The sequence below is a fragment of the Sus scrofa genome, chromosome 9, assembly GCF_054392235.1.
Source record: "Sus scrofa isolate SSC_HxYL_T2T_F1_AM1 chromosome 9, Sscrofa_HxYL_maternal_Yorkshire_Landrace_v2.0, whole genome shotgun sequence".
Taxonomy (NCBI): domain Eukaryota; kingdom Metazoa; phylum Chordata; class Mammalia; order Artiodactyla; family Suidae; genus Sus; species Sus scrofa.
In genome coordinates this window covers 130,441,944-130,464,615 of record NC_139391.1, presented here as the reverse complement: position 1 = coordinate 130,464,615, position 22,672 = coordinate 130,441,944, and the positions used below count along the sequence as shown (strand labels likewise).

General features: G+C 43.8%; 1 protein-coding gene across 3 annotated transcripts in view; it reads right to left on the bottom strand.

Annotated features, from left to right (window-relative positions):
- Window positions 1–22,156, bottom strand: part of C9H1orf21 (chromosome 9 C1orf21 homolog) — a 239,991-nt gene extending 217,835 nt beyond the window's left edge. For 2 of the 3 annotated variants that reach the window (XM_003482739.4, XM_084977972.1), the window contains exon 1: window positions 21,898–22,156. The gene's annotated coding sequence lies outside the window, so the exon portion shown is untranslated. Of the gene's footprint in view, window positions 1–7,547; window positions 7,617–21,897 lie in introns of all 3 variants that reach the window. The other variant, XM_084977973.1, reaches the window with a different exon arrangement.
- Between the last annotated feature and the right edge of the window lie 516 nt (window positions 22,157–22,672).

The following is a 22,672-nucleotide window of genomic DNA, read 5'->3' as shown; positions in this document are numbered from 1 at the left end:
TGTGAGTGGCAACTAAACCCAGTTACTTTGTTTCCTAAGAAAAACCTTGCTTTAGCTGACAGGAATTGAAAAACAGGGGTTAGGGAAGTCACCCCTCGGTTAGGGAACAACTAAACCGAAAACACAGAAATGTAAAAGGTACCCAACTCGGCCACGGAATCCATTCCACTAAAAAGCTATCTGTCCTTCTGCAATCGGAAGACAGAGGAGTTGAAAAAGCCCCAACATTCCAGTTCTCCTTGAAGTTTCATTCAACGATGAACAGCCCTATCAAAGAGTTCCTAAAGAGTCGATGATCTCTGAATAATTTTCACTGTCTCAACTATAGGATTAGCCCCAGGAGAGCATCAAATAAGTTTTGAATCTCACACCCAGGTCTGGGACAGTGACCAGAAGACATATGTTAGCTTATGACAGAAATAACCTACAGAACTTGGTAATATCTCATAATAAACTCAGGATGAAGCATTTTAAAAGAAATTAATATAACCAATAACTTTCAGTTATGTTGGCTTTAAGAAAAAGATAGCATTGAACTCGCTATACCCTGATTTAGAAGTAGCATAGAAAGCTGCCCAGGAGCCATACTTTACTGCAAAGAAAAAAACAAAAACAAAACAAACAAACAAAAAAATCTTGATTATTTTGCAATCATTTGAAAAAGAGCTCTCTAAAGACCAGAGAAGCCAGCAGTTTTTTCAGGTCTACTTAACATCCAAACCGGAAAACTAGATAGGACCCCACTGACTGTTGCAATTGATCATAAACTTCCTCACAAGCCACATTTATTCATGTTTAAGCCTCTGGATGTACAGAAATTTAAAAATTGGAAATAAAATGAGAGAATTAATAAAACATTTTCTCCAACTGGAAATATTTCGTTTCTATTTTTTCTATAGGAATTTAGAACTACTTGAAAAAAACAACTCTAATTGATACAGAGGTTTAAGGGGAAAACAGTTATGGCATTAACCTTTCATAATGTCAGATAAAATTAATGCAAAATACGTTACAGAAGAAAACCTGAAAACTGACCACACATTCTTGTTCAAGATGGTCATTAGCTACCCTCATCCACTTAAAATTAATTGCAATTCATTTTAATTGACAGAAATATGTTCATTTGGAAACGAATTGGGTCTTACTGTTGTTTCACCACTGCACACCAAAGCACAGGTTTAATCCAAGACATTTCTTGTGGTTTTATGAATGTAGCCAAAATCATTCAACATACTGAATGATTAAGTATAAAATCTAAGACATTCACCTGAAAAACATCCTTGATCTCAGTATAACCCTCCCTCCCAAGACAAATTCTAATATCCTGAAACATCTCTGCCGTGACCCAGAAAAAGGCATAATGATCAGGGCGTTGCTTCCAGAGCCCTATTTCCTAGATAAAGAAAACTCCACACAAACTTTTTACCTATTTTTCTTTTAGAGGTTCATTTTTTTTCTTTCGCTAGCCAGAACAATAAATTCTTTAAAAAGAAGAAACTTGCAGCATATTTGGAGTCATGGCTCAGTGGTTAACGAATCTGACTAGGAACCATGAGGTCATAGGTTCGATCCCTTGCCTTGCTCAGTGGGTTAAGGCTCTGGTGTTGCCGTGAGCTGTGGTGTAGGTCACAGATGCAGCTCACATCTGGCTGTGGTGTAGGCCGGTGGCAACAGCTCCGATTAGACCCCTAGCCTGGGAACCTCCACATGCCACAGGTACGGCCCTGGAAAAGACAGAAAGACAAAAAAATAAATAAATAAGAAATGTGCAGCATATTTATTAGCTTATCATTTTAAATTTCAAGAAGTAATGCTTTATTTCTGTTATACTGAAAAAATAAATTTCCTACTGTCCCTACATTTCCTTCTCTGGAGTCTATCATTTTAAAATTCTTCACAAGTTTGTCAATTTGTCATACTTGATCCTATTCTGCTATTTGCCACTATACAAATTCATATAAATGTTTGTTTGTTTGTTTGTTTTTTGTCTTTTTGCCATTTCTTGGGCCGCTCCCGCGGCATATGGAGGTTCCCAGGCTAGGGGTGGAATCGGAGCTGTAGCCAACGGCCTACTCCAGAGCCACAGCAACGCGGGATCCGAGCCACATCTGCAACCTACACCACAGCTCACGGCAACGCCGGATCGTTAACCCACTGAGCAAGGGCAGGGACCGAACCCGCAACCTCATGGTTCCTAGTCGGATTCGTTGACCACTGCGCCACGACGGGAACTCCCATATAAATGTTTTGACTCTTCTTTTGAGAGCTTCTCTGCAATGCTGCTTGAGAAAGGGCATAAAGAAGAGTAAAGCCAAAAGTTCCCGTCGTGGCTCAGTGGTTAACGAACCTGACTAGGATCCATGAGGACGTGTGTTCTATCCCTGGCCTCACTCAGTGGGTTAAGGATCTGGCGTTGCCTTGAGCTGTGGTGCGGGTCGCAGACAAGGCTCGGATCTGGCATTGCTGTGGCTGTGGTGTAGGCCGGGGGCTACAGCTCTAGTTAGACCCCTAGCCTGGGAAGACAAAAGAAAAAAAAGAGGAGGAAAGCCAACTGAGAGCACAGTTTAGAACAGTAAGATAACACTCAGCAGCCCACAGAGAAGGAAAATGAAACAATGAAAACCCAGGGCCCCTGGAGTCACCATAACATTTAATTTAATTCTGTACATATTTGCCGAGGCCTGCCGAGAACCAGGCAATGTGCTAGGGAGCCAGTGAGCTACAAGCTGGGGTGGGCCGGGAGAACTGAAACCTTCCCTCACTCTGCTAAGAGCCACTAATGGGTCTGTGACAAGCTATTAATTCATGAATGAGAGAGTTATTTTACTTTGGTACAGATCGCTTTCGTACTTTCTGCTTTAATTCAACACAATCTGTTACGAATCTCTTTATTCCCACAGCATACCTGCAAAGGGAATCGTGTTAAAAAAAATCCAGCTGCGGGTCATTTCCTGCAGCCTTCCCATCCCCGCCTCAAGCCCACATTCCACACCCCTCGAACATTCCATTGCTACCTCGTTTGTTTCATTCACTGCCTCCCCAATACTGTGAGGCAATTTCTTTCTACAGAGATCAAAATCAATTCCAATATAAGAGCCAACTCACTGAAAAGCAGATTTCTGGTCCCTCCGCTGTAACTCACCTGGACCAAGAAGAACCTACAGCAGGGAGTTTAGCCAACTGCTGGCCTGAGGTCATCCCAACAGGACAAAGCACCCAAGGAAACATTCTTTGAAAATTGAGTAGGAGCTGGGGGGGCGGTGCTGAACAGCAGATGGACATGCTGGCAACTACCCACAGTTCACCTTCTCAGCTAAACTGAAACAACCCTTGGCAGCGCAGTCCTGAAAGGATGCTGACATTCAAACCCATTAGGTCACAGTGAGAACAGCCTTGTGACTAAAATTTTCTAATGGAGCACTGTCAGTATTAAATAAAAGGACCCTAATTTGCCATTTTTGTTATGCATGACACTTTATCAGATTGGGATGCAAGAGAAAAGGTGGTGAAACCTGACCAGGCTTACAACAGCTCTGCAAAGGTCAGACTATCCCCAAGGGATGGTGCAGCCTTCAAGGGAACATGCCTTCACATTCTATCTATTTAATGGTTCAGTGACTACTCCTATCCCTAAATCGTTGTCAGGGATTTCTCGTTCCCCACAAATACCTAATATAGATAAAAATTCCCCCTTGGTGATAAACATTTTAACCTACACATCAATTTAGCAAGGCCCCAAGACCTACCAAATGACCCAAATAATAACCCTTTGTTGAGCTGGATTGGAAAATAATGAATGATGAATTTAAAAAATCAAGGCAATAGAAAGCCCAGTAGAACAGAGTTTTTCTCACTGACAGAATGGGTCACACTGTTGAGACACAGAAGTCTCTCTGGGGGCAGGATTTGCCAACCCTCTGTACCCAGGGCCCTAGCTGCTACAGAAAAAATTCACTCACCTTCTCTGTGCATTCAGCTGCAAGTCTAGTTAATGAAAAGTACTGTTTCAATTCAGGCATTATGTTTGATTTGCAAATAAACTACCACCAACAAAAATAAACCATTCCCCACTGTGATCTTACCATATTAACACGCATTTTCCAGTTTTAATAGAGCAATTTTAATGTATTACCAAGCACATTGAGTCATCTACCTACTCAGCAAGGAAATACTGAATTGCTACAAGTTCTATTTAGGACACCTTGCTCATTCTTATCTGCCCCATCTCAGTATTAATATCATTGAGTTGTTAATTCCCCAACTGCTCTTTCGTGTGTTGATGGCTTCAGGTAACGAAGTTAGAGCCAGTCTAGGAAAAAGCAAAAATGAGAACCCTGACTCTCTGTGATGGTTTCTAAACCCTGACACTGGAAGGTTATGGCTCCCTCCCCATCAGTACATCTGCCATGGAATCCCTTTAAAAAGAAACACGACTTTTTAAACTTCTTTACATTTGATTTAAAAAGATAAACAACCATGTCAAATACTATGTTCATTTGGCATCCCAACAGCCATGGATAACTGGCTAGAGGCCTGAAACATTTTCTGAAACGCCCCAGTCCCACCCCTCCCCACCCCCCAAAAGGCATTCTATTTTAAAGGTAAGCAGGTATGAGATTTATTAGAGCTATCAAAATAACCCAAGATGATGTATTTTATTTACTTTAGAGAGAGAAACTGGGTGTTTGCGGATTTCTGAATATTATGCATGCATTTAATAGATGCAGTCCCGGCACTGAGTGGAGGTGGCAGAGCCCAGGATGTGACCCATGGGAAAAGTTTTGTTTAGCTTAGAAAGAAAATATCACCTGCGAGATTTTTCTGCATTTTTTCATATTAAATGTTACCAACTGTAGCTTTAGTCATTCAATTATGGAAAATACTATTTAGATACCTATTTAATTTTCCCCACTCTTTTTAGACACGTAAAATGTTACAGCCACAGTTAGTTCCACATCCAAAACTCAATTCCATAGAGAAATGGGGGGTGGGGGGGAGTGCAGACAGGAGGGAAAAACCCACTTAATCTCAGGAATGCACCCATATTTAGACCAAGGTCTCCGCAAGTTTCCCTGACTCTTTCATATGCATGCAACTGGCCCATTAAAGCACAAAGTAACAGAGTGAGGCTCAAGTCCTTCCGGAATAGTCCTTTAAAGGAGCAATCAGGAAAATATAGTCTGCATGTGTTTGTGTAACTACAAGGTCATCTTCAGGCTGTGTGGAGAGGATAAGCAGTGCTTTCTGCACGGAATTTCCCTCCTAACACTGATCCGCTTCGCCACTTAACAAATAACCTGCTACAAGGTCTAATATAAACGTTCTTTCCCAAAGAACAGCACTTGATCAGAAATACCACTGCTTCTTTTCCTTCTCTATCAAGGCCATTACTCCCTTACTCTCCTTCTAATCCCACCTTGGTGATGCATCCCACCTAAGATCCAAAGAAGAGCCCTCAAAAATCATTACTGCAGGATCTAACAACCAAGCAGTAGAAAACCAGCATGAATCTCACATGCATTTTATTTCTGGAGGTACTCATTTTAACTTCCTTGCTAATCACAGGAGCTGATTTAATTCCATTTGGTTCCTCTTAAACTCTGTTTATCCTAGATACTGTGATTTTTAAAAAGTGAAATATCAAAATACATGCAAGGGATTTTTATCTTCGCACAAAACACCACAAAGCTCTCGTCTGAGTTTATACGAAGGCAAAGTGCATTTCTTGACTTTAAAACCTAAAGCAAACTTGATGGAGACTCAAATATAATGAAAATAGAAGATACACGGATGGCTTCAGTATCACTATAAAAACTATCCTCCCAGGGCTTGGAGAGACACACATACGTCCACAGACCACAAAATGGGATGGAGATTCACCATCTTCACTTGTACACTGACCTCATTTTTATTTAAAAAAAAAAAAAAGGCTTTTTTGCCACCTACACCCCCTTGAAACAGCGAGTCTAATAGCCCCTGTGCCCCAGAAAGAGGCTGTGCAGATTTAGAAGCTTCTGTCAGCTCCCAAGTGAACGCCCACTAATCTAAAGAGGAGGAATGTGCCGTTGGACAGAGATTCCAAATAGCTCTGCCGTAATTTCTACATAACTTTAGGAAGTCACCATTCCTGAGTAAGCCAGGTTACCTAGCAACCAAATGCTCATTTGAATGCTCCCTCCCACCCTATCCTCTTCATCAGCTGTGTTCTCTCCTGAAAATACCAGTGGAAAGAAGGGATAGGAATGGGGGCACTTTGAAGCTACACATGATGTAGCTTCGAAGCATAAATAAGAATTATTAGCAATTATTAGTGCTGGGTCTGTTAGTAATATGCAAAATAACAACTCAGATAAAAGACCAGGAATAAATTCCATTTGCTGATATCGCAATTTGGGATACATAAAGTAATCCTTGAAGGACCAAGAAAAAAAGAGGTTCTAAAATTTGGATACATTGGTGCATTAGATACAGATCATCTTAATGCCAGAAGGGGAAACAGGCTCCAAAGGTTTTGCACAGGCATGGTCAAGAGAGGTTTGGAGGTTCAGGCTAATCTTGAGGATGGAAAATTAGGAAAGGCTGCAAATCAGAAAACCAAGAGAAACCCTGGCAGGTCTCCCACCACCCAATCAAATTCCTTAAGGCCACCAAGTCTATGCAAGGACCTATTACACAGAATGGCAGAGAGCAATTGCTTAATGCTACTGAAGACAAGCAAATTTAAAACTGATGTTAAAAATTCAGACATCGTGAAGAACTGCTATGCTAGATGCAAGGATTTCCTTCTATGAAACTCGAAGGCTAGAAACACTAACTTTCTGGGATAGGGCCTCCAATGAGCAGATGAGATGAACTCCTGAAGTTCTTAAAAAGATATTCTGGAATAGGAGCTGGGAACGTGGGATCTGCAGCCAAACTTACATGAAAATCCTGTCATGTATTTCCTGTGTTGACTTTTTAAAAACATGTATACCCTGCATGGCTTAACCTGGGACTGTTATCTAGATTGAGTTAAAGTACATGTTGTACCTGGTATATGGCATATGCTTGATAAGTGTTTGCTACGCTTGGTTAAGTGTTTGCTATTTATGATGCTGTCCCTTCAAAAATCTTCTCTCTCTGAATAAAGTTTAGAACTGGCCATAACATTCTGCAAAAACTGTACCCCCCCAAAAAAATGTTTAAGTGTCAAAGAACCCATGCCTCTACTTGCAGCTGTACCTGATAATGTGACAGTCACTCACGTGTGTAAAACACACAACGATGTGTTTCCTGCTGCCCAACCCAGATACTAAAAGCAAATCTGTCTTCCGTTGTTCTTCCAGCCCCGGAAAAAGTCATCATCACTAAACGAGAGATGGAAAGAGCCAGTGTTTCACATCTAACGGAAGTTTTTCTCCAGCATGAATTTAGTTATTTCAGTTTTGGTTAGCCTGTTCCTGGGTCTAGATTTGTCTTATTGTGTGGCTTCTCTTTTGTTAGGAAATAATCATGTAACACAGGTTCAATTTAATGCATAACAACAAAATGAGTGTCTAGATACCTACCTCCAGAACCTCACAAGCACCTTTGAAGTTCCGGGTGTGGCTGCTGGAGAATGGTTCGGATCGTCACTGCTGGAAAGTGAGACACATGAACACGGGGAGATCTCGACAAGGTTCTTTACTTCTGCAGAAGGGCGCGGGGACTCAAAAAGCACGCGAGGAGAAGACCCTCCCTATTTATCCCGAACGCAGGTGGTATACCTGTCCCCTTCCCACTGGTCAGGTCAGGGCGCACATTCTTCTCAGTTGGCGAATTGAAACAAACTGTTGCTGGGAGAAGAGGGAAAGAGGAGGGGGTCGCAGGAGGGCATCTCAGCTGAAACTGGAGCCAAATGGAACAACCAAGATTTCCTTTGATAGAAAAGACGTGTTAATTTTCACACAGCCCTTCCTAATCACACCCTCTCCAGTAACCACCGCCTTCCAGTATTTTACGTTAAAAGTTCCCTTGATGGTCTTTATCGTCTTCCCCTCTGTGAATCAATCCTTAAACAAGGTCTTGCTTTAGTTTAGCATTTTGCAAATTTCACATAAACGGAATCACACTGTATTACTCTTCTACCTTTTCCACTCAACATGGTGGGATTCGTCCCTGTCAATACACACAGTCATAGGTCACTCTCATGACGGTCTATCATAATTATACACAATTTCTTTACGCAGTAAGACTGCTGGTTGACATATAGGTTGTTTCCAATGTTTTGTTGTTAGGAATAGGGTTACTCTAAGCATTCTTGGCACATACATAAGAGTTTTTCAGAGGCAGTGATTCCCAACCTTTTTCACAACCCAATTACACAGAAAATGATAGTATTAGAATGGAAAACTGAAGTCATTAGACAAAACTGCTCCCAATCCCCAGCTTGGGGTTTGCCTCTGCTACCCAGGAGGCTAAGGGGACCAGGGGACCATTTCACAAGGCATTTCAAACTTCTTTCAAAAATCATTATACCAGAGTTCCCGTCGTGGCTCAGTGGTTAACGAATCCAACTAGGAATCATGAGGTTGCAGGTTCGATCCCTGGCCTTGCTCAGTGGGTTAAGGATCCAGCATTGCCATGAGCTGTGCTGTAGGTTGCAGACACGACTCGGATCCTGTGTTGCTGTGGCTCTGGCATAGGCTGGTGGCTAGAGCTCCGATTAGACTCCTAGCCTGGGAACCTCTATATGCCATGCGAGTGGCCCAAGAAATGGCAAAAAGACCAAAAAAAAAAAAATCATTATACCAATTTAAACTGTCACTGGCATTGCATGTGTAGCCCCTCTGCTCCACTTCTGGCCAATGCTTAATGCTGACAGACACTCACCAATCTGCTAGATATGAAATGGTCTCAGTGTTAAAACTTATTTATACTGCTTCCAAGATTTAAGCAGTAGTGTACTGGAACATGAAGGGAAAGACCAATAAACCACAATAGAAAATGCAAAAATATAACTAATTAATTACTTAGGGCAATTAAGGATAGGATGGGGCACATGCCAAATCAGTGGGGAAAAGATGAACTTTTTAGTAAGTGGTTTGTGATTTCCAAAGAGCCATGTTGGGAAAAAAAAAAAAAAAAAGGAGAGAGAGAAAATTGGATCCATTCCCCATACCATACAAATAAATTCCAATGGGTCATAGATTTAAATGCTAATGATAAAAACCACACAAGTCCCAAAACAAAAATATGAGCGACTCTCCTATAACCATGCTACCCAAAACTGCAGTCATTATCCACACACAGCTACCATGCACCTGAAAAGTAGCTAGGAACAAAATTTGCAGTTTTAATTTATTTTAACTAATTGAAATTGAAATTTCAAAACTGATACTCAGCTCAGTTATTGGAAAACTCTATGTACACTTGAAACGACATGGTTAGATGAATTTACTTTTTCAACTGTAAACTGTATAAAGTCTAAATACTGATGAAGTACTTACATCAAAAATTTAGTGACCACATTGAGATGTGCTATAGTATAAAATACACATCGGTACTCAAAAACTGAGCATGAAAAAATGTAAAATATCTCATTAGTAAAAAAAAAAATGCTAATTACCTGTTGAAATAACCATAGTTTTGATAGATTAGATTAAATAAAACGTATTATTAAATGAATTTCACCTCTTTATTTTTACTTTTTTATTGTGGTTGCCACAAATGTACATATGTGGTTTCTATTATCTTTCTATTGGACAGTGCTGCTCTGCAATCTAGAAGAAAATTTTTTCCACATCATAATTCAAATTCGAGAGGAAGAAAAAGACTGATAAAACTGACTACCCAAGGAAAAAAATTACATTTAAAAAAGGTCATACTCACAGAAAAAAGACAAATGATAAATTGTCCAAAATATTAGGGTTAAGATAATATCCCTAGATATATAACATCTCTAATACATAAAAAGCCTTAGAAAATAAAGAGGAAAAAGACCTAAGATCCTATAACAATAGACCAAAAAATATGAAAAGACAGTTCACAGAAAAGGAAATGCACATGTCCCCATAACATATGAAAAGGAACTCAAGCTAGCTCATAATAAAAGAGATGCAAATTAAAACTATGTTAGAATATCATTTCTCACCATTTCAATGGCAAAGACCCAAAGGTGGTAAGAAGGCACTCACATTACCTGCTGGTGGGAATGCAAAATCCTATAGTACCCACAGAAGGGACTCTGGCAATATTTAACAAAACTGCAAATCTATTTATCCTTTGACCCAGCAATCCCACATCTAGGAATCTATCTAAAGATAAACTGGCAAGAATTTGTACATAAATATTCACAAGGCTATTCACTGCAGTACTGTTCATTCAGCTGTCCATTTTGTTAAGGAAAAATAAAGTTTCCATTCAGCCTTTATGTTTGATTTACAGATAAACTCCCATCGCCAAAACCAAATCTTTCCTACTACAATGTCAGAACAAAAGACTGTAAGTAATTATATATCCACATAAATAAAGTTTGGTATATGTACACAATGGAGTCTCTGCAGTTGTAAAACACATAGAGAAGTGTTTACATATGGCTCCAGAGTGAGCTCTGAAAAATACCGTTGGGGGGGGGCATAATTAGAGGATGCTACCTTTTTTCTAAGAGGGGAAAAAAACCCAGAGAGATGTTTGCTTACATTAAATAGAAACCATATGCATATATGTATATGTACATATGTCGTACATAAACCACATATAAACAAAAACATATCAAACACATACATACATATATCCATATCTCAGTAGCTAAATATACATACATATGTGGTTTTTTTCTTTGTCTATTTGAACAGACCTAGAAACAATGACCAGCCCACAGGCAATGAGAACTCACTAATGCCCAAACTGTGGTCTCTAAATACCATTTACCAATAAAAAGATCTGGGGCAGAAAAAGTGCTAAATAAGCCTGAAATATCTTGTTAGGCTGGAAAGTAAGGACATCATCAAAGACCATTACAGTCAAGTCAAAAGGATTCAGAAGCCAATTTAGAGTCTCCCCATAGGTCAAAGGCAATTTGAACTTCAAAAAAAATAACTGCAAAGGACTGCAACACATAAACTGTGTTAAAATTCTTAAGTTCACAATAATACTTAAAAAAAAAAAAAAAAAAAACTTAAGGAGTTCCCGTCGTGGCACAGTGGAAATGAATCCACCTAGGAACCATGAGGTTGTGGGTTCGAGCCCTGGCCTTGATCACTGGGTTAAGGATCCAGCGTTGCCGTGAGCTGTGGTGTAGGTCACAGACTCGGGCTCGGATCCAAGTTGCTGTGGCTCTGGTGTAGGCCAGCGGCTACAGCTCCGATTCGACCCCTAGCCTGGGAACCTCCATGTGCCGCAAGTGTGGCCCTAAAAAGACAAAAAAAAAAAAAAAAAACCAACAAAAAAATTTTAACACTGTAAATCAACTATACCTCAATAAAAAAATAAATTTAATAAAAAATTCATTGTTAGAAAATCAACTCATAACTCTGAAGATTATTGAAAATGGAGTAAAACTGAGCATTAATTTTCTGGAGTTCCCATTGTGGTGCAGCAGAAATGAATGTGACCAGTACTCATGAAGATGAAGGTTTGGTCCCTGGCCTCGCTCAGTGGGTCAGGGATCCAGCATTGCCATGAGCAGTGGTGTGGGCTGCAGACATGGCTCAGATCCCTAGTTGCTATGGCAGTGGTGTAGGCTGGCAGCTACAGCTGCAATTAGACCCCTAGCCTGGGAACTTCCATGTGTTGCAGGAGAGGGCCTAAAAAGCAAAAAAAAAAGAAAAAATTCCTATATAAACTATACCCTGAGGTAACCATTTAATTGATGTGGTCAATTTCTTATTGATGGCAACGCTCCAGCTAAAAAATGCAAAAGAGATGTCAGAATATTTTCACTTTACGACTGTTACTGAAATAATATATCTAAGCAATGACTTTCCATGGTTTTTTGAAGGGCCTGGGGAAGCTTGAACGGCAAGATCAAACCGACCATACCTAAATCTGAAAATGAAGCAACAAGAAGGCATGTGTGTCTCCGGATGTGATGTAATAGGAAGAACGTAACACTTTTTTTGAGGTATTCTTGCCAAACTACCTGCTCAAGCTTCCAGGCTCAAATGACAGGAAAAAAAGGACACCCAAGAACATAGTAAAGAACCCTTTAAGAACACTTTGAGAAAGATACACTCGGTAAACTCAAAATGCAGGGAACCCTATAGGACAAAGCCTTGTTTCCTTAACAATTGAAGTGCTAGGCAAGAAAAAGAAGAGGGGAAGATGGGGAAAGGAAGCCTATAAAGAAAGACAGATGAATCTCTCAAGTGTGAAAACTGCCTGGATTCTGAAGGAAACAATCATTAAAAATATTTATGAGCCCACCAGAAAAATTCAATTACTGACTAGATTTTTTTTTTTTTTTTTTTTGGTCTTTTCTAGGGCCGCACCCTTGGCATATGGAGGTTCCCAGGCTAGGTGTTTAACCGGCCACAGCCACAGCCACAGCCACAGCCACACCAGATCCGAACCACATCTGCGACCCACACCACAGCTCATGGCAACGCTGGATCCCTAACCCAGTGAGCAAGGCCAGGGACCGAACCTGCAACTTCATGTTCCCTAGTACTAACTAGATATTTGATATTAAGGAATTAGTGTTATTTTTTAGGAATGACATTGTGGTTATGTTAAAAAAAAAAAACAGCCATTATCATTTAGAAATATAATCTAGTATATACAGACAAGAGGACATAATGTCTGTGATTTGTTTCAAAAAGAACCAGTAGGTGAGGGGAAGGGAACAGGTGCGTGGTGGGAAGAGGAAGGGAAATGCAGAAGAGAGAACCGCCCAGGAGTTGGGAATTAAAAGCCTGACTTGAGAGTCAGACAGCCCGCACTCCAGACTCAGCACGGCCACTTGCCGGCCACAGGACCTTGATCGAGGTCCCAGAGGCCCTGACAGAGGCTCAGTTCTTCCTTATCTAAAAGTAGTAGTAATAGTCACAGGTTCTTCAGAAGGTTCTTCAGAAGGTTGTTGCAAGCATTCAAGAGGACCATGTATGCCATGTACTCAGCACAGCACCCGGGCACAGAGAAAACTCAATACAAGCACAGCACCCGGGAGAAAGCACTCAATACAAGTTAGTTTTTTTATTGCTATTGTCAGTTATTACCATTGGTGCTCAAGATCATGAAGCTTGAGTTAGGAGGTCATGAAAATGGGATAAAATTTGCTGAATCCTAAGCCCACACCCTTTCCAACACATTATGATGCAGCCCCCACCTCTAACCAGGGTCCCCCAGTGGAGCCGGAGGACAAATAACCATCTGCTCTGCAACAAGAGTATTTATACCACAACCTTCAACGACACTGCCACTCGGCTGGCTTTTGCATCTAGCCGCCCTTTGTGACCATGATATGATGTCACTTAAGGTTCCATACTGTGGATGGCTCATCACCTGGTGGAATATTAAACACTCGAGTGTTTTAACCCCTTTATAAATTACCATGCACAGTCATAAATTCACAATGATTAAAATACTGTGCTATTTCACCATCTTCCCAAAACATGGTTCCAAACTTTTACTACACTGGCATAAATTATATATGGCAAACCTCAGAATCTCAACATATAAAACCAACAAAGTTATAAAAACATCAGACTCTGGGAGTGCCCATCGTGGTTCAGTGGTTAATGAACCTGACCAGCAGCCATAAGGATGCAGGTTTGATCCCTGGCCTTGCTCAGTGCACCAAGGATCTGGCATTGCTATGAGTTGGGGTGTAGGTCGCAGACATGGCTCAGATCCTGTGTTGCTGTGGCTGTGGCGTAGACAAGCGAATACAGCTCCACAGGGGGAAAAAAAAAAAAGAAGAAGAAAAAGAAAAAAAAAACCCATCAAACTCTGCATGCAGCATGAATATAATAATATTATAATGCTAAGACCTGTATCCTGATATCTCCCATAAGGTAAACATTTCCACTTCTAATACAGTAACAGAATTACGAAATTTGAGAAAACCCCTTCAATACGATTTTACTTCTTCATGTGACAATTCTAAGCACATTCCAGTTCTTGGTCTGTCCTTTCTTCCTGACACCACCTCCTGGTTCTCCTGGCTCTCTGAGCGTCTGCACTTTTCAGGCTCCTTCACTCTCCTGTCCGTCCACAGCCCGTAAAGGTTGGTGTTCCCTGAAATGCGTGGTTAGTGCTCTCCCTCTATTTACTTCCCCTGACAAATTTCATACAAAACCATGTGACTTCAAATACCACATATTCCAAAATTCTCATGCATTCATTCAACAAACCCATGCTGAGCCCCCTAGTGTGTGGTAGGTATCTAGGGACACTCTCTGGTCCCCTCTAGACTTTTACTTACTCTCACAAAGGAACCATCTATCATGCAAATTATGTCTCTCCTCTATTGACAATCTTTCAATGCCTCTCACTGCTTCTATGTCGGGCAATAAGTCCAAACTCCTCACCAGTGAGGCCTTGCAGAGTTCCCAGGCTCGTTTCCCACTGTGCACCACCAGATGCAGAAAAGCCAGCCACACTGACCCACATCCACGTGTCTCCACAACATCGTGGGTCCTCCACCTGGAGGGCCCTACTCCATCTTCCATCTAACCCCAAGTCCCTTTGTCCCCAAATGCCAGTCTATGAATTAGTCCGAATCCACAGAAAATGAGGAGAAATGATTAGCAAACCCACATTGGTCCCCTAATATTTTTAGAAATGCAAAACAATACCCTTGTGTAGCTTTCAAGTGTCATCCCAAATACCCCCTTCTCTGTGAAGCCTTCTATGACTTCTCCATGTTGGGGGAATCTTAAAATTTATTATTCAAACTGGGAAGACTTCTGAGGGCAAAGGGGGTGCATTAATACTATGTTGAACAACAGGAACAGACCAGGACTGTCCCAGGGAAACCAGGACGCCTGCTCAGCCTACACTGAGACAGAGTTGGCTGCCTTCTCCCCTCAACTCCCAGGGCACATGACCACTTCCCACCTACCACGTGCTTGCGTGTCAATTCCCACGCTCCTCCGAGAAGTCTACAAAAGGCAGGGCCAGGGTTTCTATCTGTATCTCCTGCATCTCGCCAGTGCCAGGCACGGAGATGACACAAAGTATCATCCACAAAAGTAAATGTTTAATACATTATCTAAGTGAGCAAGACAGATTAGATGCTTTAACCTTGGCCAGCAAAAGAATTTAAAAATTCCCATTATCTTTTCTCATCCCTGAGAAACTCCACTTCCTCATTTGGTTAAAGAGTTTTACATGGGAGCAAGGTCTTCACAGGGAAAAATTCTAAGCCTCACCTCAGACCAATGAGTAGCTGTCAATCAACCCACAGGTACCGATTCAGCACGTGATACTCGTAAAGCCCATTAGGCATGCTAGAAGTGATAATTCAGTAGGGCAACAAGAAATACATAAATGAAGAGCAAAACTAATAATGCAATAAAATAAATAAACATCAAATAAGTGTTGTAAGAGTTCATGGAAGCCAAGGGAGAAAGCACTCTGATGGTCAGAGAAGAAGCTCCCTGGAGAAGAGAACAGACCTGAGACTGAGAAAAGGCTTGGACCTCAAGAGAAGCAGCAGAACGGAGGCGAGCCCCAGGCAGGGCGGGCCTGGGTGTCGGGGCGGTCACTAAGCATAAGCAGAACATTTGTTTTGGGAGCTGTACCTAGACTGTCCTGGATTCCTGGCACAGACACCAGAACATCTGAATTTTCAGTAAATATTAAGCAACTTAAGGAGGTTCCTGGATTCTCACCTCCTTCATCAACATGGTAACAGTATCCACCTGAATCACAGAAGGAGCTGTATGTTGCTTATTCCTTTATAACCCTTTAATTGTAAGAACTGTTACAAAATTATCTAGGAAAATTGCTTCGGGCAGAACTTTCAGACAGAATTGCTGAAGCCACCCCTTGGCGTGTACCAGTTATCTGTGTCTTTGAAAAGTTCTCCTCAAACCTCGGCTTGGCAGCCTGCAGCATCTCCTAGTCTACATCTGGCCTTTCACTCCTCCCATGAAAGAAAGCTTAGGGTTAATACGGGGGTTCCCCTGTCAATAACCATGTGCAGATCTCCTTGTCAACTCTGGGGGTTCAGGGAGAAGCTTCTAGGAGCGCTTGTGATAATACACACTGCAGCTCTTACTTAGATTGCTGAGTGGGTCTCACCTACTCCACTAGCATTTGTGATGAGGGGTGTGAAAAATGTCCCCACATTTCAGCAAAGACTAGCAACCTCTCATTGGCCTTCCCTCCCCTACTCAGGCGGGAAAATCATAAGTCACCAAGCAAGGTGGAAAGAAAGCGTCCTAAAAAGATGGCTTAACAATGAACTGAAATGACTGCGATATTCACTGCACTGAAATAAAACACAGACCCATCAAAGAAAGGGAATTCTTATTTAAAAACCATTCTCCCTTCTCCGCTTTAAAGCACTTTCTTCCAAAAGCCCTGGAGCACTCAGAATATTGCATAACTACAGTTGCCTCTACTTTTGAAGGACAGTTTAGAAAACGACCAATTCAAGTTCGTATGCAAGGAATCAATAGGATGTGTTTTCTCAGTAGCAGTCCTCAGTTTAATACTTTTTCTCCCACTGACCCTACTGATAGGGCCAACATAGGTTATAAATTTATAAAGGAAAGCAACAATGTTAGGTCTTGGCTAAAGAATCCTTGCCTGGCATAAACGTGTCTAGTGAGCTTGTAAAATTTTCATGGAGAGCCATTAAACCACAGCAAATGAGAAAAAATTTGGTTTGAGTTACAGTAATATTAATTTAACCAATATTCATTTAACTAACATTTATTTCAGCAAAAAAGTAAGGTAATAAGGATGAAATGAAACCATCCTACTTCTGTGATTTATAGGTAGATTTTGGTGTACAGTAAATCCTTTTGAAGGTGCCATTATAAAAACCTCTGAGATGCTTTTCAAGGTTTGTTGCCCAAATCTTTAAAAATCATAATCACCGAGATATTCTTTATCTATTATCCACCATAGGACCTAAGAGCTAAGTCCAATAAAGAAGCAAAGTGCTTTAGCTCTTACTAAATGGCCCAAGAGCCTTTAAAAGTCAAAAATACTGTGGAATCAAAAGTGAAGACAAAGGCAGAAAGATCCCCAAACTTGGGAATGTTCTAACTCCACTTTTGTACAAGGTACAAAGCATGCAGCTTCAGCTCATGACTGCTGTAAACATCGGTGCAACAGGCAGAAGCAGGCATGTGCGGGAAGATCTGAAGGCTTGATGGAGAGAAGTGGGTGGAAGTAATAAGGGAGGTGTGGGGGCCAAAGGAGGACGAGGCACAGGGGCCCTGAGGACAGAAGGGAGAAGTGGCTGGGAGTAGAAAGTCTACACTTGCGTGGAGAGGTGGGAGGAGTCAGAAAGAAAAGTGGGTCTGGACACAAGGTTAAAATACTGGAAAAGATCATTTGGACACACAACCCAAATCTTGCAGGCAAAAGTAAGGTGGTGGGAAAAGCAGCAGGTCGGCCTGCGATAAAAACCTAGGGGACAGGAGTTCCCATCATGGCTCAGCGGTTAGCGAACCTGACTAGCATCTATGAGGCTGCGGGTTCAATCCCTGGCCTGGCTCAGTGGGCTAAGGATCCAGCGTTGCTGTGAGCTGTGGTGTAGGTCGCAGACGCGGCTCGGATCCTGAGTTGCTATGGCTTTGGTGTAGGCCGGCGGTTACAGCTCTGATTGGAACCCTAGCCTGGGATCCTCCATATGCTGTGGGTGTGGCCTCCCCCCAAAAAAAGACAAAAAAAAAATATGTAGGACAGAAAACCATGGAAAAACTGCAGCAAGGATAGGGAAGTGACAGGGACATTTGGCAAAGGAGCAAGGTAAAAGGCAGCCCAAAGAGAGCGAACAGATGTAGAGGCAGAGCCACAGACTGAAAGCTGGCAGGCTGAGTGTGCTCGGGGCATGAGACAGGTCTCAACTCTCCTTGTTGTGAGTGATCTTAGAGGGAACAGCAGTGAAGGCCCATTCCGGCTTCCTTGGGAAAATCCAGTAAACCAAGAGGTGGGGTTCCCTGAGCTTCCCCAGGCCCTCTCCCTGACTACTCAACGCAGGATCATTCTGGGGGAGATCCCAGCATGGACAACCCGGAGTGCTGAGGACACAGGACAATGTCAAATAAGACAAGGGTACACGAAAGAACTCTGAAAACCATAAAGCACCTTATAAAAATGTGAATCTCTCAGACAAAAAAAAAAAAAAGACAAAGACCAGAGTCACAATCTGGAGTGAAGAATATTTGTCAAGTACAGATATATATATACATCCCAAATCAAGATGCCCCTAACTAGACATTCTAGTAACTTGAGAAGACATATCAGTTGGTATGTTAACTTTCCTGTCCAACACTTTTCGGCACTGAAAAACTCTACCTAAGGCATAATAGGGAGCTCCTGGTAAACTATCCTACTGATCTATGAAAATGGACATCTGAATCTAATGTATTTCCAAGGAGGTTTCTGACACAATGCAGATCTTAACTAATTAGGTGAATTCCATTCAATGCAATCACTCATTGAATGACTTCCAAGTGCACCACCACCAGCCACCATCAGGGCTGCAGAGATGAGCTGCCTCCCAGTAGCTCGGGGTCAGTTAATCTCAGTTTCCATTTCAGACTGGGGAAGCTGCATCTTCTCTTGCAAGTATAGAGAGAAAGCAATCTTGACATTATGTGACTAGCCTACAATCTAGGAAATACATTTTTCAGGAACACACTGAATAGGAAAAAAAAAAAAAAAAGGAACTTCTTAATACCCAGCCCCTGGAGACACTGCTGTGTTCATTTCTATGTTCATTCTAGCCCAGGTTACATCTAACCACTCCTGTCCTGATTGCATAACCACAGCATGTCAAGTTGTTTCTTGCTGCAACTCTAACTTGTAAAATTCAACTTCAGACCTGAGATAGTCAAGCTAAACAACTGCCTGCTTTAAAAACATGTATGTATGTAATTTACATGTCACTTCAGATAAGCTCATGAATTATGATCTCTTAAAGCCAGAACCATCACCAATTTTAAGACACGGTTTCAATGAAGCAGTTCTCCCTGCATGCAGGCCCTTCTTCTCAGTTGTCTAAGAAGTTTATGTTGATTTTTTGCAATCTGTTCTTCATGTTTTAATGAGAACCTAGTTACTCACAACTTTAACTTCTCCTAAGATCTGGGACTTCTAAAATTCTAAGGAAGGAACATAAGACGGCCCAAAAGGCACTTGTCCCTGCCTTGCAGGGCTCCATGCTGCATTGCTAAATTCACATGAAGCTGAAAACTATCATGCTTGGGGCCCTCTGCGAATGTTCTTCTGCACTCTCCTGTTCTAAGGGGAGGCACCATCACTCTTCCTCTCCAACTGGGGCATCTCATTCTCTGACAGAAGTTAGCCAGTAGAAGGCAGCCACTAGGAGTCTGCAGCAAGCCACTCAGGATGTAGCAGGCAAGGCTTGCCTGGTCCAAAATCCAGCACAGCACCAAGGCACCATCAACCTGGAAATGCCTCTCACAATGGGTCACGCCACCTTCCTCCTGGGCAGAGTTTCTGCATCACAGCAAATACTGCCAATTACTGGACAAGGTTTGATTTCAACCCTGTGATTCCTCAAGAAACTCAAACACTTCAGACAGGGGCCTATTAATTCCCAGAAATCCGACAGAGCAGGACAATAAAGTGAAGTCAGGGACCCGATGGCAAAAGGGTAACTTACTAGCCAAGAAAACAAAATCATCAGCTCGACCAGGGAAACTGAGTCAGTGCTGAGGAGGGATGCTGGAATCCCAGGGCTGTTCTAGGATGAACTTGTCACACTGGATAGAAGATCTCCCTACCAACCAAAATTTCCCATTTTTCTTGGGAAAAATGCCCAGATGCAGATAAAGTTGACAGAAGAAGCACCCTACTCCTTCACAAGCATCTGCTCATCCAAGGGCTGAGTTTGCTTGTCATTGTTGCTTTTCCTAGTAGCCTTTCAGAGCCGGTTCTCCGAACCCAGTGTGCACAACAGGAAACACAAGGGAGGTTACATTTTGATGCCACATTTCTGATCCCTGAAGTGCTAGTCCTAGTGTGGGTTTAATGCAGATGTGAATATATTCAGTTGTCCTATCACTAGCACTTCCTACTTTACAAGCAGAAAAACAAAAACAAACAGATGATCAAGCCTAAATTAATTTCCATGTCTGATCAATTGCATTTCCAAAGCGGCAACACAGAACATGTTCTATTGATCCTAAAATCCAGCTACAGAAATATGAAAAAAGGACGAGAACCTCCAAATGGAGCATCTTGGACTTAAAAACTCTTCAGAAACATCACCTTTTCCCCTCAAGAAAGTTAAAGCAGCCCAAGCCCTACCCACAATTTTTTTCTACCCAGGTATACCCCAATTCTACTAAGGGAAAGGTTATTCTCATTAGGCAGAAGGTGAGCCCAGCCCCTGGAGTAGGGAAGGGCTCATAACATCAGACTGTGTGTAATGAACATGTCACTTCCCCAAACAGCCCATACTGTTTCCTAAAAGAAAAAAAAAAAAAAAAAAAAATTAAAAGTGCTACATAGAATTCATGGTGTGTCAGCCCAGCTCCCAAAGTCTGAGTCAGAGCATATGTGTCTTTACCGAGGTTCTGTGTGACCAGGGTGTATCACTTTCAGACTTGCTCCAATAGCTGAACTTTAGGGCTTGTCTTCCAGCCACGTAGAACACAAGCGCTATCTATTTTAAAACAATTTTCCTACCCCGCATGCGATGGAAGATACCTCATACATAGGTCGTCAACTTCCTACTGGAAACCAAACACTTCGATCTCAAATTGTGCTTGTCATCCCCCAGGATTAATGAGTTGTTGTTGTGTATATATTTTTATCTCTGACCGTGCAACTCTTGGAGCAAAGAAAGCCACCTCAATTTCCACCATCGTGCCTGATCCAATTCAGAGCTTTAGAAGAGGGATGAATGGGAAATGAGAGCCTCTAAACCCAGGGGCTTCTCTCACACAAACGGTAGGAGCTGGGGGGGGGGGGGGGGAATCCCTCGGAGGAGGTGGGGGGCAGGGTGGAAGATGGGGAAGGACATCGAGCAGAAGACCAGAGGCAGCTGCGGCGGCCGCACTCCGAGAACTGCCTGCAGAGGGGAGTGAAATCTTTCCCTTGTACAATAACGAAGCACCCTCTGGCTGCCTCGCATGGGCACGAATAATAAATACATCGAGATGGGCAAACAGCTGCACGGAAACAAGCCACCCCAAAAAGGTCAAAACTTCAAAAATCCCAGGGATCACAGCACCCACACAAACACATCAATCTGTCGGAGCGGGAGAAGAGACTTGGAGATTTAGCAAAGGATTCTAAATTTTGTGTTTTCTTCCAAGCTCTGGCTTGCAAAGTACGGCGGCTACAGGCAAAGCTCGAGAGGAGCAGGAAAGGCTGAGGGCGGCGGGGGTGCGGGTGGCAAGGGAGGGGTGTCGAACCCCAGCCACCCAGGCCTCAATGTGACCAAAGTCGTCAGCAGCCCCAACCGCATCCCAGTCCCTCCGCCCCGGCCAGCAGACGCCCCCTCCAGCTCCCCGCACCCCAGCTTCCGTCCCCTGCAGCCCCGCCGGCCCCGCAGCGGCGGCGGTAGCCCCAGCAGCCCCAGCAGCCCCGGCCCCAGCCGCCCCAGCCGCCCCAGCCCGGGCCGCGGGCCGGCAGCGCCAAGACCGCGGCTCGCATCCCCGCCGCGCGGCAGGCACCCCGCAGGCCTCCCTCCCAGCCCACCCGGGCGCGCCGGGGAGCGGAGCCCGGGCGGGCTGCGCCGCCAACTCCCGCCGCCCCGGGCTGGCGGGGGCTCACGCTTACCTTGGGCGCTCGCGGGGGGGCTGAAGGTGGCAAGCCTCCCGCCCCCCGCCCGGGTGCTCCTCGCCTGTTTTCTTCCTCCCTCCTCCTCCTCTTCCTCCTCCTCCCCACAGTCAGACGGGGTCTCCCCCTCCTCCCAGCTGCCGGGAGTAAGAGCCTAAGCCCCCGAAGCCCAGCCCGCGTGCGTGCGTGCGTGCGGGAGGCGGCGGCGCGCGGCCAGCTCGCCAGTAACTGAGCGCGGCGCGCGGCTCCCAACTCAAGTGTGAAAGAAGCGGCGGCCGCAGCGGCCGCGGCACGGAACGTCCCCCCGGGAGTGGGCAGGGAGCGAGCTGGAGCCGGCGGGCTGCGAGCAGGGGAGGGGACCGGGACGGAGGGAGGGAGGGAGGGAGGGAGGGAGGGAGGGAAGGAGGGGACCTCCTCGCCCAGTCACTCACTCGAGGGGCGGGAGCATCCGGCCACGCCCCCACCGCTGGCCCCTCCCCGCGCCCGGCTCCCGCGCGGGTCCAGCTCCCCGCCTCGCCCCCGGGAGGGGCCTGCCCTGCCGAGGCCGTGAGGGCGCCCCGCACCCTGGAGCAAGAGACTGGGCGAGGGGGGTGCCAGGGCTGCAGAAAAGGAAAGAGGACGAGCACGGGCGTGTGTGTCTGTCTCCGTTTGTGTGTATGTGTGTGTGTGTGCGCGCGCGCGCGCGCATCCAGCACCGGCCGGCCAGCGGGAAGGGAGACCCCGGCGGGAAAGCTGCGTCCTGAGTCTGGCACCCGGGCAGTGGCGTGGGAGCCGC